Genomic DNA, 23,729 nt, shown 5'->3' with positions numbered 1-23,729 from the left:
CTCCCGTGGACGGGACAAAAGCTACGAGGAGGCGTCGTAAAACGTAAATTACGAGGTCCTGTAAAACGAACCGACTTACGTGTCGATGGGAGTGAAAGAAGCAGCGTTGACACTCGGGGGGCTCGTTTTTATTTTCCTCGAAACCCCGTTGTCGATTAATTTCTTCTCGTGGCACCTGCCGTTTTATGGTTCCCGGACACTGGTGCCCATCGTGACGGCGATTGCGAAACCCTTGCGTCACGCGTGTAAATATATACTTGTATAAATATCAGTCACACGGACGCGACGGGCGTTTGAGCGTTGTCGGTGGGGGCGTGCACGCCCGCGCGCACGTCGTAACTCATAAGGGAGATTAATGTCTCCGGCGGAACTCGAGAACTGTAAAGCTTCGCTACAGAACTATTCTGTTCTATACGAAAGCTGTTACTCGCGGAGGAAACTGACGCGGAGATCGTGATGCGACTATAGAATGTCATAAAGAAGGAGCCTCAAGTATTCAGCCCGCCGCTTTTTGGCATTTCCTTGGAAATTTGGGTTCTCTTATTGATAGCCACGCGCGTCGGGGAAACGGGGAAATCGTTTCCAGATACGTTTCTCTCGCGAATAAAGCGATGAATGGAGGATAATAGACGCGGGGGCTTTCGTCTCATTATTTTCTTCCTGTTCCTTTTCTGGGCTCTTCTTATCGGTTTTTAGATTACTAGTTTACGCCACTATAGTTTCCTCCCTGCGCGTGAGTTTTCGTGTATTAAATGAAAATATAATGGGAAATATATTAGGAAACGGACAGAGTGTAATTATAGACTCGGGCGGAGGTAATTTTAAATCTTAACTGAATGCTTGATTAACAATATTACATTTTTTACTCTTACGCCATCGAACGGTAGTAGCGGTAGAGTCGATCGGAAAAGGTTTCTTTTATTTGGGATTCCGAGCAAGCGCGGTAATTATTATTTAATATAATTGTCTTCAGGTTGGGTTATTTTAGAAAACTCATAAACGTTGAGAAATTAGAATTCTGTGAAAAGAAAATATTGTAAACAAAGGTATACTTTCGGGTACAAAAGCGAAGTACAGCTATATGCTATTGTTTCTTCTTAATTCTGAGTTATATTATACAGGGTGTTCAGCCACCCTTGGGAAAAATTTTAATGGGAGATTCTAGAGGCCAAAATAAGACGAAAATCAAGAATATCGATTTCTTGACTGAAACTTCATTAAAAAGTTATTAAGAAATTAAATTAAAAAATTTCAAATCATTCTGAAAATATTATTTTCGGTTGCGAGAGTCTATTACAATCATTTTTGGTGAACGCACATACTCTCGAAATCCTATTCAGTTTTGAGAAAAAAATTCGTTACCAAAAATATAATGTCTGATCATGAATGAATGATTCCCTGAAATTTAATGTGTTTCAAATCGTTCTAAAAAAATTATTTTTAGTTGTAGGGGTCTATTACAATCATATTTTGCCTATAGACATACCATCGAAATCATACGTACTTTCGAGAAAAAAATTCTTTACCGAAAATCTAATGTGAAATTTCATGCGAATCTTTAAAATGTCATAACTCCTGAACGGATTGGACGATTTTAATGTAATTTTAGTAGAGAATATGTAGAAATCCCAAAAATGCCCGAAAAGTTGTTCCTTGACACCGTAAAGTGAGAAAACCCCCACAAAACTGGTTAAATATTCAAACGGCCATAACTCCTACAATAGGAAAGGTATCTCATTGAAATTTTTTTCTGAAGCAGAACCCATGAGTACCTATAAAAAAGTATTATACAACTTTTCTGTAAAGCGCCAAACAAATTTATTAAAAATGAAAAACAAATTTTTATGAAAAATCGACAAGGGGGTGAAGCCTAAATTTTTCGGCAAAAAAAAATTTCGAATTTTCGAAAAAAAATTATTTTCTATTGCAAGGGTAAATTACAATCGTTTTTGATGAATAGACATACCCCTGAAATTCTACGCATTTTTGAGAAAAAAATTCATTACTGAAAATATGTCTGATCATAACTGTCTGTTACCCTGAAAATTAAAAAATTTCAAATCGTCCTGGAAAAATTATTTTCGGTTACGGGTATCAATTACAATAATTTTTGGTGAATAGGCCCACCCCCGAAATCCTACCCATTTTCTAGAAAAAAATTCAGTTCGAGCGGAACTTTAAACGTTAATAACTTTTTAACGAAGCCTCCATAAACAAATTAGTATTCTTGATTTTCGTCTTATTTTGGCCTCTAAAATCTCCCATTAAAATTTTTTCCCAGGGATGGCCGAACACCCATTCTTTTGGATACTATACTACTTCTATTTGTTTACAAGATTGCTGAGTTTCTAATACATTACAAATCTATAATAGATAAATTTGTCAAATTCATTCCATAACAAATTATATTATAGTACTTTGTGTATAAAGAATAATTATCTTTTAATTTATTTTCTATTTTCAAGTAATCAGTTTTAGTATTATTTTTGTTAGCAATTTGTTAGTGGTACAGTGACATAGAATTTTGATATAGGAACTATTTCTGAAATATATAATATTATAGTGTATATAAATGTATATATATATAACCAAACTTTGCATAAACGTTGATAGGGTATGTAATACTAGAAGATACAGTCTTGGTAATGACAATTAGTAATCTCTCTGAAAATAGAAAACATTTAACTCGTTAAAAGTTCTTATAATTTATCGATCCAAAGAAATTAGTGTTCAATAGCTACAGTGATATCTTCGTAAATTATTCTAATTTGACGTTTCAAACTTGAGGACACTAACATTTCAAAATGAATACTATGAATAACAATGACATCTGATAATCAATTGAAATATAGTTAATTCGAGTTTCCGTAATTAATGGGTTTGTTTACTATTGAATAAACCGATTAATGGCTACTGAATAACTTGAAGTACCAATCAAAATAATTGTCGAATATTGAACGGATAACAAATTAACATTATATTGTATTTCACGAAATATTAATACAACATAATTAAGAGTTATATAATTCCGCGGTTTTGTGTCAATTACGTATAAATGCGACGAAAATTTGCATTGACATATATATATATTAGAATAATTCAGACCATTATTTACCTTTGAAATACATGTTGCTATTTAGTATTAATTACTTTGATACTGGTTTCTACGATTTTAAAACTGTTACTTTTAATATGAAATAAAAATCAGCAATAATGACTTAGACGTATAATAATATTTGAAATCAAATCCTATACAAGAAATATAACATATTTTCTGTTTACCATTTTCGAAACTTTTAACGCAACCATTACATAAAGTTTAATTTACGATATTTTTACTAACCATATTTAAATATTTATCTATAGACTTTGTAGTGTAATAATCACTAAACTTTAAAAAATTTCTCGAAATAATTTATTTTGTATCGTAATTCAAAAGATATCACTTTTCCAAGTAATTATACAAATGACTCCATCATTACTTCAAGTATGTATTTAAAAATTTAATTTACCTTCAGTAATATTCTATCTGACGGATGAATTTAATATCATCAATTAGTTTGAAATTCGAAACATAAAAAATCCATTATGTTTCAGAGTATATTTGAAAGATATCAGCTGGATATTCATTAAGAATGCCATAATATTACATGCACAGGATTTCTTTGATCTCCAACACTCTTTATTACGGATTAACAAAACAAAATTTTTTCAATAATCTAAGTATTTTGAAAACAACATTATTCGAACAGTTTCTAAATATCTTATTTAACAAAACCGTTTGCTAAAAATAGAAGCAATGTTTTTTAAACTAGTCAAGCAAGGTGCACGCGAAATTAGTGAGTATAATTCATTTCGACGAGATACTCGGATTCTTGTGACGCTGTCAAAGAAAAACGACTTTTCGCATACTTCTTTGCAACTGAAAGGCAGGAGCCTTCAGTATGCGTGCTTTGAGCTTGAATTCTGAAAGAATTTGAAATGCAGGTTGGCGACGCTTACACGTCGGGAAAGTATAGCGTAACTTTAAAGTAGCATCGGTGATTAGGTGGATGTACTTTCCAGTCCATTGTAAAAGGAATAACACGCGTCCTGGCAGTAACAGCTCGCTGCAAATCGGTTTTGAGTAGTTAGTAAAGTAACTCGGAGATATACATAATCTCGTTCCGGGAAGGGGATCGTCAAAGGGAATCCATAAAGTTGCGACAACTGCGTGCGTATAGGGTGTCTTCGGAGAACTCTGCGATGCAAAATGTGAGCAGTAGTTAGAAATTTAGGGAAATAGGAGAGACGTTGATTTAGAGGATTCGTGAATATCAATATTTATACGCGACTTTCGAGTTTATACGGTCGAAGTTCCTGGGAAAATTGTACTTTATCAAAAATCGAAATACCGATAAATACACAGAAACTTTATTTACGAACATTTTTTCGAGCTATCCATTTCTCAGCTTCGTTGGTTCTTTTTTCATTGTTTAATTAAAATATTTGCAACCGGGAACGAGACTTATTTTTATCATTTTGATTATGAGAGTTTGATTGACATTGGTTTGTCAGAACTTTAAAACTAATTTATCTATTTGATGATTTTTCTGTAAAGAATTTTATACTAATTTGGTGAGATATATCAGGAGAAATTCCGTGTTGGTATATTATAAACGATCGATTTGAAATCAGGCCACTTTGGACATACTTGACATAGAAAATTTCTCTATATTACAGGAGAATTATTTTAATTAAAAGAGGAATAATTTTGCTAAAATATTTAACAATGACTTTGCTACGTATAGTATACCCCTGGGAAAAATTTTAATGGGGGATTCTAGAGGTCAAAATAAGACGAAAATCAAGAATACCAATTTGTTGATGGAGGCTTTGTTAAAAATTTATTAACGCTTCAAGTTCCGCTCGTACTGAATTTTTTTCTAGAAAGTGGGTAGGATTTCAGGGATAGGTCTATTCATAAAAAATTATTGTAATTGACCCCCGCAACCGACAATAATTTTTCTAGAACGATTTGAAATTTTTAAATTTTGTTGAAAAATTTCACACTTTCTCGAATTTTTTTGTCGAAAGTGGGTAGGATTTCAAGGGTATGTCTAATGACCAAAAATGATTGTAATTGACCCCCGCAACCGAAAATAATTTTGCCAGAACGATTTGCAATTTTTTTTTCGCCGAAAAATTTAGGCACATACTCGAATTTTTTTCTCGAAAATGCGTAGGAATTCGATGATATGTCTATTCACCAAAAATTATTGTAATTGACCCCCGCAACCGAAAATAATTTTTTCAGGGTAATTACAAACTTTTCAATTTCACCATTTCTTAAAAATTACTTTTTCATTTTTAATAAATTTGTTTGACGTTGTACGGAAATTTTGTCTAACACTTTTTAATAGGTATCCATGAATTCTATTTCAGGAAAAAATTTCATTGAAATATATTCACTATTGTAGGAATTATGGTCATTTGAAAATTCGACAATTTTTATGGGGTTTTTCACATTTTACGGGGTCAAGCAACAACTTTTTCAATATTTTTAGAACTTCTACATATTCTTCACTAAAATACACGTTGTTTGCCGTTTGAAACATTAAACTCCTTCAATCCGTTCAGAAGTTATGACGTTTTAAAGATATGCACGAAATTTTGAAGTGACATTTCTGACCAGAAATTAAATTTTCGGTAAGGAATTTTTTTCTCGAAAATGGATAGGATTTCGGGGTTATGTCTATTCACCAAAAATGATTGTAATCAACCCCCGCAACTAAAAACAATTTTTTTAGGAGAATTTGAAATTTTTTTTTTCGCTGAAAATTTGTCCGCCTATTGAATTTTTTTCTCGAAAGTGCGTAGGATTTCGGGTATATGTCTATTCACCAAAAATGCTTATAATTGCCCCCGCAACCAAAAATAATTTTTTCAAAATGATTTGGAATTTGTTAATTTAATTTTTTAATAACTTTTTAATGAAGCCTCAGAATCTCCCATTAAAATTTTTCCCAGGGGTGGCCGAATACCCTGTATAAATCCGGTTCTTTTCTGATGCATAACTAACAATTTCATTTAAATTAATTACAGTAAGAACTTTCCACATACACTATCTTGTAAATACTATTCGATAATCAGCACTAATATTAGCTTAATATTTTCTCGTTCTTCTCCTTTTACACCTATTTATTTATGTACTTTTATGTAAATGTTAAATCATTAACGATAAATGTTTAATGGGCTACAAACATATGCGTATGTTAAAATCCAATTCATCGATTTAGTGGTCATGAAACGATTTCTTTACATCTCAAATGCAATGAAATGTGTTCAATGCGATCCTACTTCGAACGTTTTATTGCATTTGTGATAGTGTGAACAAGTTCTTTTGTGCCGGGTGTATACTACAGGTCGAAAGCATGAGACCAAACCTTACTAAAGGCGTAAAATATCGTCCAGCGACCCTTTCAGAACTAAAGTTTAGCGTCTTAAACTTCTACTTATTCGAAGAACTTTACATCAAATGCAACGGTGAGTTACTTTGAACAATAACGAATCTACTAACCAGGGGAAGGTCAGTAATTGATGACGATATGGGTAAAATTTCTATAAAAACCATGAATAGAATATTATCCTAAAGTGTCTATAAAATTTCAAAAGAGGCCAGAATATTAAAAATTCTGTCTAATAAGCTTTTGTCTCGAATTCAAGTTCTACTGCAATAAATGGTTTCTCTCGTTTTATTAGCTTCCAACAAGCTATTTATTTAACACCAGCGAAATATATTAATGTTAAAAATAACCCTGAAACAGGTTCTTGAATAGTATTATTTTATTCTACAACTTTGCATATAATCTGGTCAAAAGCATATTGTATAAAACGAGTTTACTTTTTAAGCAACTGTGAAATACTAATTGCAATTATACAATTGCCTTGATTGTCACGATTAATGCCAGCCTATATAATGAAACTGCAAAAGCGTTAGAGAATTCCGTTCTTTAGACTCGCAACGTGTTTCCCACATATTTTTGCAATTTAAAAAAAATATCGATAGCTTGAAAAGCGCGCATGCAAGCTTGCATTTCGTTCAATTAGTGAAGTATGTTAACAAAACTAACTTTTAATTAATGACAGACAAAGTTACATTCATGGAAATTTACCAAAAATAATGGTTTGATTTTTACGTCGTTAAAATTCAATATTAACGATGCAACGTGTGCGTATTGCATTAGAAACAAAAGGTACAACGTTACCGGTTTAATCATTAAAACGAACGTCATTGTTGTCGAACAAAAAGTAAGGAAATGAAACCATATTCAACGGTTGCAAAGAGTCAATGAAACACGGAAAACGAGATGGCGATTAAAGCGGTTCCATAACAAATGAAACAATCACGATTGAAATTTACGGGGAACACGAGTAAGCTCGCAAGCACAGCTTTATTTACGCGTGCCGGATGCCTACTTCGCTCTACGGTAATTACTACGGCAATTACATCGCGATTTACAGTAATTACAACTTTTACTGACTGAGCGGAACCAAACTGTGTCCGTCGCGGCACTCAATCCCGAACGGGGCCACCTTTAGCTATAAAAAGGTTTTCTCGAGCACCGGTAGAAATCATTAATCTACCCACTTTGCTGCCTTCTGTAATGTATCTGGACTTAACATGCATTTGTTCCTTACAGCAAAAGCATTTTCCTTTGAAATGCCACTATTTTAATAGCATTCGTCGTTTGTCGCCAACAATTTGAAATTTAGCAGTTCGAACAAATTCAAAATAAAACGTGTACAACATATGAACAGTTTATTTTGAAAGTGACGTAAGTCCATTTTCCAAAAAAAATCGAGTTAGCTGCCTTAATAGTTACATTTTTACATGATCTTCTCATTTTAAAGCAACTTGCTACTAATTGTGTTACTGGTTGTCATAGATATAAAGTGAGTGATATTTTGTATGAGAGATGAGTGTGACACGAGTGAATGGTCTAAATAGTTTGTATATTTTATGGTTGAAACTGGTCACTTGTAAGCGAGCATTGAGAGTGAGAAGACGTGTGAGGCAAATCATTGTTATTGTATCGATTTCTTGTAAAGTAGTTTTTGCCAACCTTATACAATTATAATAAATACGTTCTATTCATCCACCCACACTAATATATTTAAAATCATTAAGATTATGTAACACGAAAATTTGCTGGTTAATGAAGTGATGAAGAAGTTTATTTTGAAAATGGCGTACGTCCCATTGTGAGAGTTTCAAATGGATATGGAAAATATTATGCAATAAAATTTTATGAGATCCCAGCTTTTTTATTTTGTTGCATAGTGTTATCAAAGTAGTAGTTGAATTATCAATGTGCAATGAAATACTGACGGTGAAAGAGTAAATTGGGTTAATATATGTTGGATGAGATTTTTGAGAAGCGATCCGTACAAGTTATTCTACAAAACGATAACAAACGAGGATGCAACATTCAAAACATTGGATTTACTACTGCAACGGGGAAGACTGAAAACCTTTAATAATATCAAGTTTGCACCGCCATACAAAAAAACGAAACCATTCACAAACCTCAAATATGAGGACTTAATGAATTAATTCATTATATACCACCTGTACACCATAGTTATTTTAAATCCCTCGGACATACACAAACTGAAGAAGACTGAATAATGATTAATAAAACAATATTAATTTTAATGTAAAAATTATTTAACAAAGAATAAAACTTGAACATTTTTTTAATTTTATAATATAAAAGTGTATACATTTATTTTTATTTCAAGGGAAATTTACTTTTCCTATGGACTTGTGCTTTCTTAAGAATCGAAAACGTCATTTCATTGATTTTGAAAGTGGCGTAAGTCCAATCATAGCCATCAAAAACATATTATTTCTTAAATAATGTTAATTATGCTAAATTGGGATGATAAATTTGACACCCTTAGAAACTCAAACTCATTATTCTACTATATCATCGGTTAACCGTATTTTTAAATTTAATCCAACGCAAACCCTTCAATATCTCGATTCGAACATAAATAGACTTACACCACTTTCAAAATAAACGGCTCATGTAATCTACTTTGTTAGTTTGATAACCAACCATCAAATTCAATCGGACAGAATTATTCTTACAAAAATATCTATCCACTTTGCTGCCTTCTGTAATGTATCTAGACTTAACATGCATTCGTTCCTTCCAGCAAAAGCATTTTCCTTTGAATATATTCTATCTATTTTAATAAATATCAAATTCAATCGGTTGTAAAGTTACAGAATTATTCGTACAAGAATATTTATTGAAAATTATCTACCCACTTTGCTACGTTCTGTAATGTATTTAGATTTAACATGCATTCGTTTCATCCATCCAGAGCATTTTCCTTTGAAATGTCACTATTTTAATAGCCTTCATCGTTTGTCTCCAACAATTTGAAAAGCAGTTTGAACGAATTTAAAATAAATTTTTCGAAAACGTATGCAACATATATATTCTATCTATTTCAATAAATATCAAATTCAATCTGTTGGAAAACTACAGAATATTCGTGCAAAAATATCTATTGAAAATCTCACTGTTCTTGTTCATTTGTTTGATATTAAATATTACTCTTTCATCGTTGCCTTTTCTCTCGTTTTGAAATATTTGTTATTGAATCGAGAACGGTGAGATGTATTTACTTTTTGGTATTTATATTTATCTTTAAATGTGCAGAGTTTCATGAAAAAGAAAGATGAAAACTTAAATAAGTGTATTGAGCTGATAAGAGTGCCCCTAGTAGTTTTTATTTCTAAATACTCCTTAACTACTGCTTTCTAATTGAAATTCAATATTTTAAAAAATATATAAAAACGATATACTTTTACTTGGATATAAACATAAGTAGATATAGTGAGTAATGGTCAGACAGGCCTGGCAAATCGTGTTCCAGTAGATTTTCAAATTTAATTATTTCAAAAACGAAGTATTATACAAAAATTTTATTTTATATTTTGAAACATCGTGTATCAAGTTTTTGATAAAAAATAAACACGACTAATGGAATTTGTTATTGGCCCTTTTTAAATCATTTGCTTAAATTTTTTCAATTTGTTACTAAACGTTACTATAAAGTTACTGTAATGGTATTTTACCTACTAAATAAATAATTTACAAAACGATAAAATGGTACATATGTCTTCAGAGAAAATAAAACTGCTGTTTTCAAACAGTATGGAACGCATAAAATCAAATAATTAATTTGTAATAATGGAACAAATATTGCAATATTGTCTGCAATCGATTTTCAAATTTACGTTCACATGACATATTTATATGATCCTTTTATTTTCGTTATTTTGTTGCTAGCTCTGTTTCCAATTAACAATTTATTTTTAACGCTCAATATTTGCACGTTTAATGGGAAGATTGTCAGTAAATTTTAACGAGCATAACTTATTTACATCGGACTTTGTAACACGATTTATGTATCGCACAAACATTGCGCTGGAATTTTAATACGAATATTCTCTATGAAAAACGGAAACATTAAAAATTAAATTATGAAATCGTGAAATTACACCTAGATACTAGAATTTAAATACTAGATTGAATACTTTTAAGAATTTAATTGTTGGCAAAGGTCAGGAAGAGACTAAGAATATTTTCAGTTTGTGAAGATAATTGAATATGGAAAGAATATTTGAACTCTAATAACCAGTATAAATTTAATTTACTACTTACTGTATAATTATTAATATGTTGAATACTAAATTTTAAGAATTTAATTGTTGGCAAAGGTCAGGCAGAGACTACAAATATTTTCAGTTTGTGAAGATAATTGAATATGGAATGAATATTTGAACTCTAATAACCAGTATAAATTTAATTTACTACTTACTGTATAATTATTAATAGATTGAATACTAAATTTTAAGAATTTAATTGTTGGCAAAGGTCAGGAAGAGACTAAGAATATTTTCAGTTTGTGAAGATAATTGAATATGGATAGAATATTTGAACTCTAATAACCAACATAAACTTAATTTACTACTTACTTAATTTACTATTAGCTTTTAATTAAGCTATTAATAGATATATAGATATATAGATAGAAGAATAAATGCAGGACAGTGTAACAAGCTAAACTATAATATTTGCCAGTTGATCAATATATGAAGTCTCAATAGACGTAAAAAGTTAGTTGAAATTTCCAATTATAATAATTCATCAATTTTTTGGTAAGGCTTCCAATTAAAACTATAAATTTATTGGAGAAATCAGAATTGCAAATAAAACCAAGAAACGAAACGTTCCCACAAAAAGAATCATTTAAATAATTATCGATCGTTCACTTTTAGATCCACTAATTTTTTAATTTTCCGCGTCGCAGAAAATGCATAATTTACGACAGTCATAATGACACAGGTAATGCATGCATAAATCTCGCGAAAATAATGGAAATGGATAATGTTGTTAATTAATATTACATCGTATCCTTCTCGATTTATCGAGGAGATGAGAGAACATACTGTTGGCGGAATTGAAATTCCCACAATGTAAATCCGCGGTTCATCGGGTACTTATGAATGCAACCGATGTTTTCGAGTCCCGGTCGTCCTCGAATATTACAATAATTTTGATCGACGCGAATCGCGCACCCGCCCACGCTCGCCACCGCCAGATATTTTCGACATCGGCCAGTGCTTATTTAGCTCGGTACAAACGCGCCCCGGCGCTTGACAAACTATGGGTTATTAGCATTAATATTCCGGCTGTATTTAATAAACAATCACCCACTGTAGTTTCTCCTGTCGATCAACCATATTTAATGGATTTCATAATTTGCAAACTTCGTCCTATACAGTTGCCCCACGGTAATTTTTACTTTACGTCAATTATGAAAGTACAGTTGTCATGTGCAAAGTGATATAATAAACTAATTTAAGGACGTCGATATTTAGAATTTTTGTTTTAATAGTTTGAAACACACTATAGCAGTAAACAACTCTTCTTTTTTTTTGTGGTCCGATAATAATATAGAATGTAATTTATTCAAGACAATAAATTATACAGCGAAACTGATAAAACTGTTTCGATATTAACACTAGAACTATCGACAGTTATAGTGTGTTTATTTGTACCAAGGAAATTGAAACGATAGGTACGTGAAGAAATGTATAATGCAATGGAAATAAGTGTTTATTCATTCTCTTATAGAAAATTACGGTAAATTTCCAAAAATTCAGTCGAGTAAATTTTTTACAGGTTTTATTAGAAATTACGAATGGGTCATTTTGACTGGTTTGGTAGTTCTAGTGTTAGTATACACGCACGAGATTCCTCGTGACTGCATGGTGAGCTTGGGGGTTCCCCTACGGTCGACCAGTACTCTCACGTAAAGCGCCATCTTGCGGCCATATGCGCACCACATTTTTCAATGACAACATGGCGAAATTAGATAGTTTTGACACATTTATAAAATACTATTATCTATCACTGTTACGAGGCTGGTCATAGATTAATTAAGAAAAATTCGAAATATATCAATTGTTCTGTTATTTGCGGCACTATTAGAAAATAAATTATTTCTCAGTTACAAATAGTGGGGAAACGTGGAATAAAACTGTATTGTACTGTATATATTTTCTATCTTTCATCAGTCATATTTTCAGACTTAGTTTTTCCAATCAATAAAAATAGACAATATCAGCTATTGTGAAATATCTGGCGACTAATATTGTATTCTTTACCCCTTGACTTATGATTTAATTTCAAATAATTTTTTAAACGTATACTATTTAATTTTGTTTAAAGTTCGTACATGAAATGGCCACGGAAAAAATAGATTTGTTTTACGTATAGCTCGTTAATGTAAAAATGTGTTGATTATAATTTATAAGATTCGATGACGAGTGAGTGGCCTCATAAGTGTGAAACTTGACATCAAGAACTTGTGATGAGTCAGGCACGTCATTGTATGGCAAAGGGTTAAAATATTAATGAAACTTGAAACACTTCATGGAGCAGTTTAGTATTTTGTAAGAATCGAGTCTTTTTTAAAAATCTGCTTATTGGTTTAAAATTTCTAAGTCATAACTGTTCTACCGTGCGAGAGTTAAATAAACTACGCCCATTAAAAGCAAGAACAGTAAAACGATTCAAGCTCCGTTGAAAATAAAGCTCTTTAGCGAAGACATCATTATCGCGGAGAAGCGTGGGTGGTACCTTAAAATAGTGGGTGGGATCAAAGCTCGGAACTGCAAGAAAAAAAACCATAAAATCGACGGGTAAACTTGCTTACAAATTACAGTCGAGAGATATTGTATTAATAGAACGATATTTCGACACATGCATAGAAAATAACGAATATTTAATACAGAATACAACACTCTTCAAATTTTGATACTGATGAGTAGACTGCGGATCTTTGTGCAAATTCATATTTTTCTTAATAGAATTAATGAAATGGAAGTTTCGTAGAGAATTGTCTCAACCCCTAAGTACAATGATTTGTATCTTGCTTTAAGTATTTCTTATATTTTTGCATATTAAGTGCATTCTGTAGCTTTTTGAGAATTAAAATTGATTGTTAAAATTGAAATTAGAAGAAAAATTACTGATGAGAGTGAAAATTAGCTCGCAATAAAGAAAGGGGTCATTATTCAGCAATAACAGATTTAAAAAAAAAAAGATGATGCATTGACGACAGTTTGCATCGTTAAAGATAAGGATACTATTAAAAGAACGATTTAAAAATTGCTGTTATGAATATCTCAAAACATAATCAAAATAATAAAAATTTCTTTTTAAGTGGAGAAAAGGGATCTGTTACACAGTGGACTTTTCCTGTTTTAATTATACTTTAATGCATACGTTAGGTCTTCAAGCAGATAGCTTTTCAAGTAAGAGTCATTATGGTTCTAACAAGGTATCGTTCTTCTAAAACATTGTTGGATGCACGTTGATCCAATGAATGCAACCAGTTGTGGATGAGCTTCAGGATTAGTTTTTTTTTCTCCTTTGATGTGACCAATTAAGATTGGCGCCTTTTCTGAGTCAGATGATCAGTGATTGTCCAAAACGCAGCTGAGTTGAAAGCCGTCGAAGGATCCCACTTCTGATACCTTTGTGTTGGATTCCAGTAGAATTAACAATACTTTATTTTCATAAGAAACTCGTACAACTATTAGGTCGACCAAGTACTAGACTCTTTCTGCCGATTTGTCAATATTGTAAGCTTTTATGTATAGCATTGCTGGAGATAGGTACAGCTAGAGACGATGATCAAGGGACAGTGTGACTCAGGAAGGGTACGAGGTTCAGGATGAGTAAGGATTAGAAATCGTGACTAGGATGTTTGGATGAGTAATGTTTGCGATGTGTGTGAATTTGTGTGATGTTTGTGATGTGCCTGACGTTGTGGGATGTTTGTAATGTGTGTGAATTTGTGTGATGTTTGTGACGTGTCTGACGTTGTGGGATGTTTGTAATGTGAGTGGCGTTGTGTGGTGTTTGTGATGTGGCTGACGTTGTGTGATGTTTGTGATATGGTGTTTGTATGGTCGTATTGGTCATCCAACAACATTCCAAATTAGCATCTTATCGTTACTTTATACATTTAATACTTCAAGACCCCACCGAGACACTTCATCCCTTAGTAGTAGATAATTTAAAAATAATTTTACAAATCAATACAACTATTTGAAACACACCTAGTCCAATACTTCTCCTAATTTTAATTCGCGAGGAAAGTTTGTCTTTGATTTCCAGACAATGCATATTAACATAATAATTTAACGATAATGGTTCCGGATAACGCAAAGTGTACCCATATAAAGTTGGAAACGATCTGCTAGGTACACCGAAAATTACCAGGTGTGAAATTCGAGTAACTGTTCCATCTTCTCTCCAGCCGTTCGAAAGTGAGTGTTTACCCTTCGCCGCTAACGGGAATAGTACCAGAAAAGATAACGAACGATACTAGAACGACGCCGCGTAAGTTTATCTTAATAGCTCCGGTTCGTTCCGCTATTATCGTGAAATGGCCCTGCATGCCGAGCGACCGCTCGAGAAAATAATTAATACTGGAACAGGATCTATCAGGGCGTAAATCTAGATTACAGGCTATAGGGTGATTACGATTTAAAAATCCCCGACGTTTTTACTCCTTGTCGGGCGCGGTTGGCCGTAGGTCGGGGGTTCGGTCCTCTTAATTACCTCTACGTGGGACAATTTGTCTTACCTTGGTTCGTTTTGCCAGGATCGAACCAAGGAATATGGCTGGTAATCGATGAGCTTTAAATTGCGCCGGACGAACGAACAACAGAATATCGTTTAGAGTTCGCGACGCAGAATCCGTATGGAATAAACTCGTGTCTCGAAGCGAATGCGTCGCGTTCGAGACACTTGACTCGTTCTTTCGCGAAAATCCTCCCGTCGTCGACGCTCGAAATTGAAGTTTCTACTCCCGTCGTCTTGAAACGCACCTGAGACAAAAGCAAAAATCGATAACACGCTCTGCAATAATTTCGGACCAGCTGCGCTGTGTTTTTTTTCGTTTATTTCGATTTCCTTGAATTCTGCGCGAAGTTCTTAAGGAAGAAGATTGTTATCGCGAGGAATGTGTTAAGTTCGTGAGATGCGACCTTTGTAAAAGAGATTTTCATGATATAGACAAAGCGGCGTGCCACCAAAAATACGTTGTTAGAAATTGGACTCGTTTGAACGAGATCACGTTTCGTCTTTTCGAAATGGTATCTTTTTCTAAACGTCGATGGTCGAACAAGTTGATATGCATTGGCCATTCTGCCTTGAAATCAGGAATTTTGGTGATATTGAAGTATATTATCGGCATTCTTGTATGTTAAGTAGAGATGTATTTAATTTAAATTAGGTCAATTAACACTTTGACTGCCACGTCAGGACAGGATTTACCATTATGATACTAGAAAAATTAATTTTCAAATTAAGACGTTGAGGCAAATAAATTTGAATAGAATTTGTGAATTTTAACAAGGCTACGAAAATAAGTACTGAAACAAATTTTAGGTTATGTAGCCTACAATGGTCTAAAATCAAAATTTTACAGAATATTATACGGTTTTGCTTTGACAGTGAATGTGTTAAGGGGGTATTCTTATCTAGAATTTAAAAAAAATTTTTTGTTTATTGCACTTTCTTAAAATGTATCTCGTTGAAAATATGTGTGGAACAGGATATGTTTTAAATCGCAATATTTACGAAATTACAGTCGTTTGAAGAACATACAACGTAGTTGTAGCAAATGATACAGTAAATCGCATTTTTCTCGAAACCACATTTTTTTGGACTGGAATGTACGATATCTCAAGTCCTACTCCACCGATTGATTTCAAATTTGTACAAAACCTTCAGCAGACGTGCCACTATCGCGCAAACCACGGCTTTTTAAACAATTTTTATTCCGTCATACTTTTTAAACATGTTATAGACTCATAAAAATCAAAAACAAAACAGTATTTAAACTTCAAAGTGCCGCTATTTTGTTAATCATCAAGATTTTTAATTTCTTGTGATTCACACCATAGTTATATTCAGACAAAACAAGATGCCATTTTGTGTCTCTGATTCAGATTTCCGTTCAGGAGTTACGATGTTTTAAAGATTCACATAAAACGGGGAACCATTTCAAGCCTCAGATTGTATTTTCGGTAAGGAATTTTTTTCTCGAAAGTGGATAGCATTTCGAAATATGTCTATTGATAAAAAATAATTATAATTGACCCCTGCAACCTAATATAATTTTTTTGTGACGATTTGAAAAATTTTTTTTCGCCGAAAAATTTCAGCTCCGCTCCGAATTTGTTCTTGAAAGTGGGTGGGATTTTGGCGGTATGTCTAATTCACCAAAAATGATTGTAATTGACTCTTGTAACTGAAAATAATTTTTCCAGAGCGATTTGAAACTTTTTAATTTAATTTTTAATAACTTTTTAACAAAGCCTCAGTCAAGAAATTGATATTTTTTATTTTCGTCTTATTTTGGCCTCTAAAATTTTTACCAGGGGTTACCGAACACCCTGTACATACTTTCAAAAAATGAAATAAGAAGAAATTGATTTTTTTGAGGTCTCACATAAGACTGCCCCCTTAATTGTGAACTTATTCGATGGATTCGTAAACCTTTCCACCAGATGTTCCTTAAAAATAGAACAGTATAGGGGTCCGTGCAGTTAACTCAGTCTTCGAAATGGACCTATCATCGCAGGAAGTAGGAGAATGCGGATGGTGTGTTGCGTGCCGCTTGAATAACGCTGTATTTCATTTGCTGATAGCTGACGGTAGCGAAACGAAACGCGAAGAAAAATAAAACCAGTGAAATTTACGTGTTCGATAAAAAAGGAAAATAAACGCGGTATCCTGCACACGGGGTCGATCGTCTTTCGAGATTCAAGATCCTCCCGCGCAATTCGTGGTAACGGAATGATTACTTATTTACGGGTCTGTCGGCCGGGTACGGCGTCGGAGGGGGAAAAAAACGGAGCCACGTTACGTTTGATGTTACCTCGAATTGGCTAGTTAAGAAGAGCGGCCGTTGATGGATTCGTTTTCCACGTAGAAAGGTTATTTATGAACCCTACGAGTCGCGGGATCGATCCGTACCGGGAACGACGTGGGCGTTCAGAATTCTTCGGCAACGTGAACAAATTACGATGCACGCTACACATCCGCTTATCCGTAAAACGAGACAGCTAGTACCGTTTCTGGAGTAAGTTGGAATTAGTTTCCTATCGGGCGTTGGTAATTTGACCTTCTATTAGCTAATGACGACGAGATGTACTTTCTCTTGTCAGTCGAATCGGCTGATCGATTTGTTCGTTAAGTCGCACGACATCTGGAAACCGAACTTTTTCATTTTTTTTCGGAAACTTTCTAGTACTTTGGCGAAACGAACCATTTTTTAAGGTAATTTTTGTTTGCTCGTTGGAATGCTAGAACAACAAAATTAGCCAGCTACTTCTTTAGGAATGAAAATATAACAATCGTTTTGTGTAGGTATAAAGAAACAGATGTGTACTTCGGTATTACTACGTGAGAATTTTACTAACCAAAAATCTTCTATTTTTGTACACATAATTAGTAAAAACAAAAACTTTTTGATTTTTTCGAAAACTTTCTAGTACTTTGGAGAAAGAAACCATTTTTTAAGGTAATTTTTGTTTGCTCGTTGGAATGCTAGAACAACAAAACTAGCTAGTTACTTCTTTAGGAAATAAAATATGACAATCGTTTTGAGTAGGTATAAAGAAACAGATGTGTACTTGGTTATTACTACGTGAGAATTTTACTAACTAAAAATCTTCTATTTTTGTACACATAATTAGTAAAAACAAGAGAATAATTCATTGACTGACATTGCACTAAAATACTAATAAAGAGTAAAAATTTATTCCAGTTTTTTATTTTTTACATTGATGATTTTCTACAAAATCAAACGACAAGTTTTAGTGGTCTAAATGATGTTATATGCATCCTCGTCAATGAGGAATCAATTTTTACTAATATTGCTTTAAAACATAAAAATTATTTTCTGTACTTATCGTCTTCTTTTATATAATTATATGGGATAAATAATGCATTAGGGTCAGTTGCCTTAATATGGAATACGTTTCTAATTTGGAACACGTGTTCATAAAAGAATATTGAAGAAAATCTCTCAGTCTGACTTTTTTCAAGGTGATCTTTGACCTAATATTATACATAATAAGGTAAGTGCATCAGCTTTGTGTTAGATCGATTATTTCTTCAAATATAAATATATTTAATATAATTATATGTATTTATATTAATATATAAATATAGTATTCCATATTACGAGCACTATGAGCCCAATAAAAAGTAAACATTTCCTAAACCGTTATTATATTTTAAATTTGACTGTTACCAACCCAAAGAGCATAAAAGTTCCTATAAATTTATAATATTTTAGCTTTCACAAAAGCTCTTCGAGCAAGTGAAACATGTGTATAGAAAAAAGTATTCCATATTAGGGCAATTGATCCTACATGATCACATAATTCTACATTAAATACTTAACATCGCTGGAATATTTTGTGAGAAGCTATTAAAAAGTCTACTTTATTGAAAAGAGCGATGGATATAATCGAAGAGCATCAGCAACAAAGTGTTTAGTTACTGTATCCAATAAAAGTAATTATGATCAGCCCACCCTAGGTCGCAAAGTTGAGTTCCTCGATATCCGATACGCGATTCGAGGGTAACGACCCAGTCAACTTCAATTACTGGAATTTTATTGAAACTCGCATGACGCACACAAGTGCAAAGATTTCGTAAGGCGACGGTACAATTTCCTCGAACGAAGCCCAATAAACTGAATAACGAGGTCCTCAGAACTCGTCGAATACTAAGTTTATGATACGGATGCGAAACATGCGACATTTTCTAAGAATATTTATAAACCAACTAATTAACAAGTTGTCGAGATAATATGAGTTGCGCTGTTTTCACGAAATTTACACTTTACCATCATCTTCGATGCGCAAACTGAAATATTTCTCATCACAATTAACTACGATAAGTACGTTTTAAAGTACGTATTAAATATTATGTTAAAAATTTTAAATTAAGAATCAGTAATTAAATATAAAAATACGGAATATTACCCACTTAATACCACGTGATTCACATTGAGGACCACTGGTTTACATAGATATTCCATCCCTGAGTCGACAAGTATAAATGGGTAATTTTAAAACCACGATTGAGATAAAATTGTATGGAAAAAGAAAAACAAATCTTTATTTTTGTATTTTAAGTTAATTACTTGAAAGAAGAAAACACCTACAGTTGAAACGTCGCATAATACAACAAATCGATATTTATTACAATTTTAAAACTACGATTGAGATAAAATTGTATCGAAAAAGAAACAAATCTTTATTTTTGTGTTTTTAGTTAATTACTTGAAAGAAGAAAACACCTACAGTTGAAACGTCGCATAATAAAACAAATCGATATCAACCTATCACAGCCGAAGTTGAAAGAAAATAAAAAATATTTCGAGTTGCAAATTTATGAAAAACGAATATCATTTCAACGTTATTGCATTTGCCACTGTGCAACTGTTGTAGAGTTTACGTAGTATTAAATGGAGTTTCCGTACGTTGTGTAAATCGAGTAATAACCAGGAATATTAATGATGCAAACCAACTGAAAATTCTCCGGTGAATAAGTATCGCGGGAAACCCAGGAACAAGAATGGCGGTTCGAACCCCAGGACGGTTTCCAGGCTAATACACCCTGCTGTCGCTTCGCGCAAGTGGTATAACGAGGACGACAAAGAAGAAGCAATTCACCCTCGGTTCCCAACGTTTTCCAACGTTTCCCCCTGATCTTCTGCCTGGTTGCAGGTGTACCCCTGCGCGACCTCCATCTTCCCCTCGAACTCGGGAAAATGTATGATACGTCCGCTCGCGGAGTTTAACCGCCATTTTTCCCGTGATAAATGAAATTGTTCCACGCTGGGCAAGCGTGGCGGTTGTCACTGCAAACGTTGCCTCAGCGTGCATTCTCTGGCCCGGCTCGAAAAATGTCGTAGCTAAGGGACTAAATAGAGTTTGCGACCTGTTAGTCGCCTGGATGGTATACGTGGACATGGATTGATGGATAGAGTGTTCCATCTCTTCGAATAATTTTATTTCTCTACGGTTCCCTTCGCGAAACAGTTTCTAGACAATTCCGAAGGAAGTTCATTTCTGCCAGATATTTCGATTCTTTCCATCGACTGTAAACATTTTTAATTGCACGATCCAATTGGGTTTGAAAACAGTGTCTCAGCTGCACCTCGCTCGTTTGCATATTTTGCTCTTTTGCGACAAAGTTTGCACTATAAATGTAACGTTGGATTGTACAATTAGGATATTTGTGACGACACCATGTGTCCATCATTGCGTTTAATTATCGGTGAATGATCCTTTTGATGAAGTTTTGTGCTAAGCATACTTAAATAGACCTATTGAATTAAATTGAATTGAAAATCGTTATTAAAGATTATACAGAGTTGTAATGAGAAATTGATTCAGGACAGTTATACCATAAACTTATGTTCAAGTCGTGCTCTAGTTTATAAGCCTACTTAGCTTTCCTACCACCACACTAATTGTCTCTATTGTTGGGGGTGGTCAGCAGCCTTCACTATCAATATTCGCCAGTGTCGTCGGCCAATAAAAGCGTGATGGTAGAAGAGTCCAGTAAACTCTAAGCTAAAGTAGAGATATGTAAACACTCGTCAACCTTCTTCTTGTTTTGTTGCTATGGCAGCTGGCCATATAAAGGAGGAAGTGAACAAGAGGAGGTAGCAGGAGAAAAGAAAATAAAATAAGAGGGAAGCGTTGCATTAGACGCCGAGATATCGAATGGTCGATCGACTACTTGTGAGAGAGCGTGGCCCTCTGCTGGCGAGTGCAAGAAATGTCGCCACAGTCGCCATTCGGCTATACTCGCTTACTTCGACAATGCTACAGCCATTGTGCAATAGACACCAATATCTACACTTTCTATATGTATAATGGTCAACTTCTAGTATTTTTTAACGTATGCCACAGAATTGTAATGAACCTTTTTCGACAACTCTCAGTTTAAAACAATTTGAATGTATAAATACATACAAGCAGGCCCTATTACAGGATTAGCCTAAGAAGCTAGCTCAGCAATTTTTATACACTCAGAAATAGTCTATGTGCATAGATAATACTAATCAATTTGATAAAAGGAAGAATATCATTGATCTTCGTTTTGGATCTACTAGTTGGTCTCAATAGCATCGACAGTTTAAATGAACTATCAAATAATTGGAAAGTGTTCAACAATGGATTAATGTCACGTTTAATACAGAATCTACTGAATAAGCATTACCAACGAATTCTAGATCCACAGACAAACTCCATATTTGAGCTCAGTTTTAAACTTTAGTGGGCCATGGTAGCTATTAAATACCATATAAAATTGAATAAAAATATACATTATTCGCCCATTTTCCCTCCACTCAATAAGAGTCGTGCAATAAATTCGAGTTAATGCGTGCATGCTCGCTAATGCTCGGCATTCCAGGTTGTAGACTAGTTGGCCTTTGCCTCTAACTGCCCCTGTTATCGTCCCGCGATCTTCCGACTGCTAGCACACACTTCGAAGTTACAGAGGAAGTACGAGCCCTTTGTGACCCAAGATGGAAATCCTTGGAACTTGAAGCTGTTGTGATCGGCCGGGGAACAAGCAACTAACGGCGGTAGTGATTGACGAGATCCTTGGGAGCGATCGGTCCTTGAACATCCCTAGAACATGGAACGATCGTTGATTTTCTCTAATAACGACGACGTACACGTCGCCATGAGAGGATAAGAGGCGGTGGCGGTGTGTGCCTCAGCGGGTAGCTCGTTAAAACGTGATAACTTCATCTGCATGTAAATCTAATAGGGTAGACGAAGTTGCGAGGACATCAAACCACCGTTAACCACCATCTACACCATAAACCAGCAAGACGACTCGGCGGCGGGCACCTTAAGGTTGGTTGGAAAGCCACGACCTTAACCGTCAGCACGTACGTCACTGCTTAATTCTCGTGTAATAAGACCTAATCCCTAAGGATGTCGTCGTCGTGACTCGTGTGGAGGACTTTGGCAGAGCCTGTGACGGGGATTTCTCTTGGCGCGTAAGGCCGTTCCGCCTTGAATGAATGCGGTTAATTATATTTGCCAGCACGCGTGTGCGTGCATGGGATGATTTAATTCGCTTCTGGCTAGCGGTTTGTTGCATAGATGCGTGAGATCAACGCGGCTTTGAGGGGACTGTTTGTTAACGAGTGACTCTGACTTCTCTACGATGCAAAGAAACATAATATCTGAAACCAGGGATCGTGAACCCTGCGGTCTCTTGGATTACCAACTATAAGCCTTTTGCGTGTTTGTCGGCAAATATTTAATTCGCCATGTACAGAGTGAGTCGTATAAGACTTGAAATGTACTTGAAACTGATGGTTGCATTGAAAAAGGCTTCAGACACAACGAATGGTTTTGTGTGGATGCGTGAGATGACATAATAATTGGATTAGCTGGAGATTAAGAAACGCGATTCGTCTTTGGATAACTGATTGAAAAGTACTTCAAACTTAAATAAATGAAACAATAAATTACACAGTTATTATACGTACTTCAGGTTTGAATTCATGGTTGGCTTTGTGCAAATCAGATTCGAAATACCATATATGAACATGCATTATGTAAGGGGGCGTGACAACAATGGAATTTTGTCGATATATTTATTTTAAACAGTTCAAATAGTTTTTAAAACAAATAACTTCATTATAAGTTACGAGTAAAATGAAATTTTTAGTTTGAATAAAATTAATGACGACGAAAATAGAAATTCAGATATTTTGTCATCGATTCAAAAAAATTGCACAATCTAGATAGATTATATAGTTCTATATTTTAACAAAGATTGAGTAGCTCATTATGTCACTAAACATAAATATAATATTAACAGTGTAGTGTGCATACATCTAAATGCAGTGTACATATAATTTCTATATATTCAATTAGAATTTTAAAAACAATATTATATAGATGTTACTTTTGACGAGTTCTTTTAACTACTTTTCCAACAAAAATTTCAAGCATAATTTAAACTGATAAGAGAAAACTTTCTTTCAATTGTTGTATTTAAATGGTGAGAGTCAGAGTAGAGGTACAT

At 33.8% G+C, this 23,729-nt stretch overlaps 1 protein-coding gene across 1 annotated transcript in view; it reads left to right on the top strand.

Annotated features, from left to right (window-relative positions):
• LOC122400560 (hemicentin-1-like) overlaps positions 1 to 23,729 on the top strand; it is a 339,168-nt gene that overhangs the window by 195,913 nt on the left and 119,526 nt on the right. The window lies entirely within an intron of this gene.

Source organism: Colletes gigas, unplaced genomic scaffold (genome assembly GCF_013123115.1).
Source record: "Colletes gigas isolate AHSC1104 unplaced genomic scaffold, ASM1312311v1 Colletes_gigas_Sc00019, whole genome shotgun sequence".
Lineage (NCBI taxonomy): Eukaryota > Metazoa > Arthropoda > Insecta > Hymenoptera > Colletidae > Colletes > Colletes gigas.
Note: the sequence above shows the minus strand (reverse complement) of the source record. Positions and strands in the feature narration are given on the sequence as shown.